The following is an 8,488-nucleotide window of genomic DNA, read 5'->3' on the forward strand; positions in this document are numbered from 1 at the left end:
GATTGTATTTGTTAGCTGATTCTTGTATGCTGACTTCACATCAATTTCAAAACTCCTAGCAACAGGGTAGGTGTCTTCAAATTTAAAACTCTAAAAAAAATAAAAATTATTTTATTGAATATAGTTGTTTTACCACGTTGTGTTAGTTTCTGCTGTACAACAAAGTGATTTGTATATATATATATATATATATATATATATATATATATGATTCAGTGGGTACAGAATCTACCTGCAAAGCAGGAGACACAGGCAGACATGGATTTGATATATATACGTTCATCTGTTTATGGACATGTGTGTGTGTGCATGCTCAGTCGCTTCAGTCGTGTCTGACTCTTTGTGACCCTATGGACTGTAGCCTGCCAAGCTCCTCTGTCCATGGGATTCTCCAGGCAAGAATACTGGAGTGGGTTGTCATGCTTTGCTCCAGGGAATTTTCCTGACCCAGGAATCGAATCCATGTCTGCCTGTGTCTACTGCTTTGCAGGAAGATTCTCTACCCACTGAGCCAATTTTTAGATAAGGAAATGGCAACCCACTCCAGTATTCTTGCCTGAAATATCCCATCATGAAGGAGCCTGGTGGGCTACAGTCCATAGGGTCGCAAAGAGTTGGACACAACTGAGCAACTTCACTTTCACTTTCTTTTAAACTTTAGCTTCCCCTTCAACGCATACCACATAGTAGGAATTCAAATGTTACTTTTGGATTCATTCATTTAGTCAAGGTGTGGGGACTAATATTAGTGTGGTACCACGGAATGAAAGCTCTACCATTTACCAGCTATAGGACCTTAAGCTTTTCACAATCTCTCTTCTTTAAACCAAAGATGCCTAAATTAATTTTTTTTTCAAATTCCTTTCAATTCTATGATCTGGTGATCCAAAGGAGTGAATAAGAGTTCTCTGTATTTCTAATTTCCCATCTGTGTCTTATAGTTACTGAATGTTGTCCCATCCTCTGGGATTTATATTTATGGCTCTTCTTGATGGTATATAACAAAATGATTTAAAAAAGAGAAAAGAACTTGAATACAATGTAGTATGTTCAGTAGAAAATTAATAAATGAATAAAAAGACTGATTTTTTTATAGTTTATTGTTTTTCCAGGTACAGTTACCAATGGTTTCAAAACATATCTCTCAAAGAATAACAAGCCCTTTTCTCTTTTATGCTTTCCCTTACACATTTGCTTTATTTTTAGCTGACAAGTGGATATGTGTGTTATAGACCAAATTTCCTTAAGCTGTTCTTCTTTTTAACATGTGCAATTTTTCTAATCACATTTATTTGTGAGAGCAAGACTGTGTGTACTGATAGGAAAGACAACAGAGTCAGCTAATTTTTGGAATAATTAGACCAGGCATGAAAATAAAGTATTGGTCTATGTGTGTAGGGCCTTAGAAGAAATCAGTCTCAGAATAATATGTATATCAGTCTTAAGATGAGTAAAATTCTTAATCTAATTAGAAAAAAATCCTAATAAGAAATGATAGACAATCTGTCTCACCTTCCTACCTCATAGAGTTGTTGCAAAAACTTAATAAGACTCAGCACATTAATATTAGTTGACCATGAAGAACACCACAGACCTGTTTCCTTACCACTAATGCCCACTCACAGAAAGGGGCATACTCTTCAGGACATTTGTGAGACTTTAATTGCCATTGGTGAAGACTCCCAAATCTGCATTCCAATCTTGTTTCCTACCTTAATTTCCAATTTTATATTTTCCATCTGTCTATCAGGACTCACCTATATGAAAATGAATCCCACCATCACTACTAAGTCAATAGTGAAAGTGAAAGTCGCTCAGTCATGTCTGACATTTTGTGATCCCGTGAACTATACAGTCAATTGAATTTTCCAGGCCACAGTACTGGAGTGGGTAGCCTTTCCCTTCTCCAGGGGATCTTCCCAACCCAGGGATCAAACCGAGGTCTCCCACATTGCAGGCAGATTCTTTACCAGCTGAGCCACAAGGGAAGCCCAAGAATACTGGAGTGGGTAGCCTATTCCTTCTCCAGCAGATCTTCCTGATCCAGGAATCCAACTGGTGTCTCCTGCATTGTAGGCGGATTTTTTTTTTTTAACCAACTGAGCTATAAGGGAAGACACAAAAGTGATAGTCAATAGAATCATAGACAAAGTGATCAATTTTTTCCTACCCTAATTGTTTTTCTTCTGAAACTTCCTAATTTTTCTCCAAGTCAATTTTTTCCAGTGCAAACCAGAAAAGGAAAGCTATCTTAGGCTTTGCCCAGGGTGATCTAAACCTCCAAGTTGGAACAACATCTAGAAATAAAGTAGTTAGGGTCTGGGAAGTTGGAGAGGTGAGGCAGGAAAGGAGCTGAAGACAGGTTTGGAAATAAGGATTCAAAGGCAAGGAGCACAGTGGAATTGAAGGTCAGTTCAGGAACTAATTACACAAATTTGGTTCATCTGTTTCCCTCTCCTTACGTGGTTCAAGCACCTTTTAGAATTTTATTTTTAAAAGGACCAGAGAGCATAATAAAATTTCAGTTAATATAAAATTTGTTTTTGAAATCTCAAAGCCTTGAAGCCATATTGGAATCTCCAGCCCATTAATATTCTACCAATTAAAATAGTTGGGAAGATCCGCTGGAGAAGGGAATGGCAAACCACTCCAGCAGTCTTGCCTGGAGAATCCCATGGACAAAAGAGCCTGGTGGGCTATAGTTCAAAGGGTTGCAAAGAGTAGGACACTGAGCGACTATACACACACACACACACACACACACACACACACACACATGGTACTTGACAAATGCTTGCTAGAATGAATAGATGAAAACCCTGTTGATGTTTTCTTCCCTAGGACATCTGTATTCACCATTTCTACCCCATTCCCAGGGTAAAACTAGCGCCAAATCTCCCCTTTAGTACTTACATTGCTCCAAAATTTATTTCCAAATTTATCTTTCCCTATCAACACCTTCCGGAGAAGGCAATGGCACCCCGCTCCAGTACTCTTGCCTGGAAAATCCCATGGATGGAGGAGCCTGGTAGGCTGCAGTCCATCGGGTCGCTAAGAGTCAGACGCGACTGAGCGACTTCACGTTCACTTTTCACTTTCATGCACTGGAGAAGGAAATGGCAAGCCACTCCAGTGTTCTTGCCTGGAGAATCCCAGGGACAGGGATTAAAACATAACTGCTTTATGTTAAGCAGTCTCCATTCATTGTCTCCTGGTCATGCTCATTCTTTGTTTCTTAACTCTTCCTTGTACATACCCTCTCCCTTCATTTCAACTTAATCCAGTATACTTTAAGACCCAGCTCAAGTCCTATCACCATCTTCATAAATTTCAGTGAAGATGAATCTCATCTATTTAAAAAGCTCTATCACAACTCCTGCTGTATTGGCATTTAATCATTTTTTCTCCTTGATGGTGTATGTGTCTTGACTTCCTAGAGTGTGTGTGTGTGTGTTTTGTGTGTTACCCACAATGTTTAGCAAAAAAGCTTATTGAATGAATGATTCATGTTGAGTACAGAAACAGAAAAAGGGGGGTGATAATGAAATAATATTAACCTCTTTCACTTTATTATTCAAGAGATCAGCAAAACACCTTAAAGATTGACAATATCCTTGACATCTCAATTTTATAATAATAACACAATGTATACAAAGGTGATACACAGATATATGCAAAGGTTACTATATGTATCATCTTTATAATATGCAATTGTATATAAAAGAGGAAGGAATTTTCTAAAATAAGAATTTAATAGTGGTAACCAATTCAAAATAAAAACCTTTTTTCTTAGAAACATTTGAGAATTTGGAAAGGGATTTATGCTTTTTGATTTTAGAATGAATCTATTAGGCTTCTAATAAAAGATAAAACGACACCCAAAACAAGTATTTTTTAATAAAGTTCTAGCCAATGAACTTCTAATGAGATAACTCCTGCTTTACTTCTTTCAAAACTTGAAATAAAATCACTGCTATTAAATGCAGATTTTGAGGGCAGTGATCTAATTGCCCCAACATATCCCAAGGAACAATTTAAAACTTTGATAGCTAAAATCTTGGAAGAAACAATCAAGTCTTTGAAGGCACGAAATGTTTTGAGGCTATTACTGGTAAGCGAGGTAAAAATAGATGAAACTTATAAATATTATTCTTTGGATAGTTAAATCTTAAGCAGAGAGAAACTTTAAATTAGAAAAATGTTATCTGAGCATTTTTGAAGTAGAGACTGGTCTGTTGGTCTGAGGACTATAAAATAATACTAAATTAGTTCATTCTGAATAAAATACTAATCTTGAACCACTTCATGAAATTGACATGCTTGCCTTTAATAGCTCTTTTTCTTTTTTTTCTTTCTCATTTTTTTCTGCTTAACATTTCATAAATGTCATAATACACATTGAGTCATGATGCCTCCCCTGTATTTCTGAAATCATTATCTTGGATATTACTGAACAATTTCCAACATTTGAAATGCTGACATCGATTGATAAACTTATTCATAATACATGCTTATTACTGATTTAATTACTTTTGGGTTAAATGAAGAAGCATTTTAAGTGGTGTGCTCTGGTATAGTTCAATTATTGAAAGCAAATCAAATAAGAAATACATTTCAAAAAAGAAATATGATAAGTGGATATCATTTCTGTAAGAAAGTTTATTTTTAAATGAAGAATATTTATAAATTAATGGCACACAGAAATGATGAATTCCTTGTCATTTGTCTTTAAATATCAGCATCATCAAATATTAAGTACCTGTAAATATCTACTCCAATTGATCTCATTCTTTTCTTTGACCTTTATACATAGTTGGATGTTTCCTTAAAGAGCTAAATACCTGTTCAGTCCTGCTGCTTTGCTGGCTAACTGATTTCTTCCTGTTGTTAAGTCATTTGTTCCCCAAACCCTTTTCCCTCTAGGATTTAACCTCTCTTCTCAAAAGTACCTGTATGTGTCACAGCCTATCATACTAACGCTGTCTGTGAGACTTGGCAGTAAAACAAGGCTGCAGCTTTCAAAGCAGCTCCAAGTATAATACAGGCAGCTCGCATCGGGAGATGATGTAAGATGAAATTTCAGGGCTGTGATGAAGAGGTCTTCAAATCTAAATAGCTTCTGCAAGGCAAATGGTTCTGTGTTTCTCAGGTAATTGTAATCCCTGAAATCAAAACACCTCTCAATGTGTGCAATGACACGGTTATCTAATGTTTTAAATGATTTCCTGAGCATCCGAGTTGAGAAGAATGGCAGGTTTAGATTTGTTTGAAATTCATAATATTTGTCATTCAGCCTCTGAACCAGTTTGTTCTGATCATTTGGAATGGGGCTATACAGATGGCAACCCACTGGAATGCCTTTTTTTTCCCCCAGAGAGAGACTGCTGTCCTAGAATTATAGCAGCATATTAAAGGAAAAAATTACACCCTTTAAAAATAAATTTTCCAGGCCCCATGGGATGTTATCTTGGGAAAACTTGATACTTTATTAAAAAAACAGGAAGAGCTCATACACAACAATATCTCATGTCAGTTAAGTGCTTAGAGTAGAAGTTTCCTTTGGTAAATCTTTTATGTTTCTAGTTGGAATTTTAAATTTATTTTGCTTAAATATTTCAAGTCAGATTAAATTAGGTAATTAATGAAAGCAATTCTGAGATGTTTTTCCAACAATAAATAGATATTTTGATTTTGAGGACTACAATGCCAAAAATATGGATCTTCCCTAAACAATGTTTGTTTAGCATTAGTGAGGAAAAAAAGAAAAGAAAAGAAATTGAACTGAGGAGTTAATGTCTTTTTAAAAAGTTGTCTGTGGGTTACTATTGCTTCATTCTTTAATGTTGGTGCTTAACCTATTTTAATAAAGATTTCAGGTTTTTTAATTGAATTAGACTGGCCAGAAATTTTCGAAACCCAAATGAACTTTTTGGCCAATCCAGTAAAATAGATAATGGAATACAAAGCATGCTAATTTGTTATTCAGTTTACCCACACATACGGGGAACCCAACTGTGCAAGTCTAAAGAGCCAGGTCAGTACTGATGACATGTTGGCAGCATCTTTGAAGCACAGGCAGAGAACATTAGAAATGATTAGAAATGCATGGGAGCCTTTCCTCTTGTGCTCTTTTCTCTCAAGGTACTACCTGTGCTATTTTGTAGTTGTTGGTTAATGGGCAAGCCTCTTGCATAAACTGTGTGCTTTGTGAAGGTAAGGATCCTGCTTTTCTTTTTCCCTTTTAAAAAAGTTGAAGTGTAATGGATTTACAACGTTAAATTTAAGGATCTTGTTTTTCATCCTCATTAATCCCCTCAGTTAGCACAGTGACTACCATAATATTAGGGGTTGAAATAGGTCTGCCAATTGAACACCTTGTGTTATAAAGTCCATGAGAACAGTGATTCTGTTGACTTCACTTTTACGTCTTGAACACCACTAGGTGCTTCTCGGCTAAAAGAATGTGAAATATGTGAAAACAAACCATTATATTTTGTGAACAACTCTTATATACAACATCTTATTTCAGCCTTTCATAAGCTTCATGGACTAGTAGGTAGGGCAGTTTATTATTATTTCCATTTTCTAGATAGGGAGACAAAGATCCAGAGTGATGAATTAATTTACTAAAATTAACTCAAACTTATAACTGTTTAGTGAAAACAAGGTAAAGGAGCTCATATGTCTGTTAGTAATTGCCCTTAAGAACAGTTCCTGAGGTATGACTCTCATTCAGGGGTCTTTGTGAGCACTGGGTTTGAAGGACCAGACAACCCATCTCAGCAGTTGCTAGAGAAAACTTCCAGGATCAGATTTTTCAAAGACATAGTACAACTGTGGCTTCAAAGTGAGGTGGTGCTGCTGGAGAAAACTCTCAGGCACATCCAGATTCGGTCAGCTTTGACCCTTTACCTGTTCCCTGACGCCTGGGCCCTCTGTGAGCACCTGCCAGTCATCCGGCAGCTTGCCACCAGCGGTCAGTTTCTCCTCATCATACCCAACATCGTGGTGAACATATTGTATATCCTGAGAAGGGAGGACAAGCGGGCTTCAGCAGCCATCACCTTCCTAGAGGGGGAGCTGAAGAGAGGGAACCAGTACCTTCTCTGCCAGTCCTGTGTGTCTGTGATGTTGGTGAGACCCAGGATGACCAGGCCAGACTCTGATGCCTGGGACCTCTATAACATGCTTGACATCTGCAGAGGTCTGCTGGACTCATCCTGGCTGGGGACCCCCGACCACAGGAATATGATCACCATCCTCACGGGCATCTGTTTAGACAACCCTAGGAATCTCTCATACCCCCTGCAGCTGGTGCTGGGGACGGCAACTGAAGCTGGTGTGGAAGTCAAGAATGTCCTGCGCTTCTACAGGAAGTGGAAGATGGTCAGCTGATGTGGTCATATCTCCCTACTTCTCCCTCAGCACTTACACATCAAGCTCAGTCTGTTCACCTCTCTTGTTCGCACCTAATGTTAAAGGTAGCTGTTGTGTAAACTCATATCTGTACCTACCTACCTATGGGTAGAGTCTCAGTGGACCATCTCCCAGAGGCCTTCATGTTTCCTTCTTTGTTGTCTTGACTTGATATCACATTCTCTGTCTGAAAAATATCTCTGGATTAAACTAACTCAGTATTTGGTGTTTTTGTGGTAAAGCAGCAACTTAAGGAGGCATTTCTGCGTTCCTGCTCAGCTGGTGGAACTGTAATTTGTTTTGCTCTGTTTTTTTTTTTTTTTTTTTTGCTTTGCTCTGCTTTGTAACATGAAACTTTTTAATGCTATTTTATTGTAATGGATCATGCCTACTATGTAAGGTAGACTTGGCCATCTGTGAAAGCTCAATAAATGGAAAGTTAAAATTAAAAAAAAAAAAAAAAAGAATAGGTCTTGTGCTCACAGACATAGAAAACAAACTTATGGCCAAAGGGGAAAGAGGAGGGGCGGGAAAGATAGATTAGAAGTTTGGGGTGAACATGTTACTGAGTCCAAACTCCCTCTGCTCACCTCACGACAGGCCAATGAATCCGAGAGATGGGGTGTTGAGGCAAGAAAGAGACTTTAATCGGGGAACCAGCAGACCTAGAAGATGGCAGGCTAACGCCTCAAAGTAACCATCTTGTTGGGGCATGGATGTCAGATTCTTTATGTATCAGAGATGGGGGGAGATGAAGAAACAAAGTGAAAATACCATTTAATTGCTGCAAATATCTCCTAGAATGACAAGCCTCTGGCAGAGGGATGTGTTAGTTTCACTTCTGTACAGTCATTTCACGGGTAGTGTGAAATGGAACATCTGCTGTCATGTCAACAAACAAAGATGTCACATCTATCTGTGATTCCAGCCTCACCAAATGTGAATTTCTGGGCTGCACAGGTAAGCAGCATTCAAATGCTTGTATCTTTCCTTTTCTCCTTTGCTTTTCACTTCTCTTCTTTTCACAGCTATTTGTGAGGCCTCCCCAGACAGCCATTTTGCTTTTTTTGCA

General features: G+C 37.9%; 1 pseudogene; it reads left to right on the top strand.

The window, feature by feature from the left end:
- The window catches only part of LOC113888122, a 31,831-nt pseudogene extending 24,436 nt beyond the window's left edge, over positions 1–7,395 (top strand).
- Positions 7,396–8,488: the final 1,093 nt, after the last annotated feature.

Source organism: Bos indicus x Bos taurus, chromosome X, assembly GCF_003369695.1.
Source record: "Bos indicus x Bos taurus breed Angus x Brahman F1 hybrid chromosome X, Bos_hybrid_MaternalHap_v2.0, whole genome shotgun sequence".
NCBI lineage: Eukaryota > Metazoa > Chordata > Mammalia > Artiodactyla > Bovidae > Bos > Bos indicus x Bos taurus.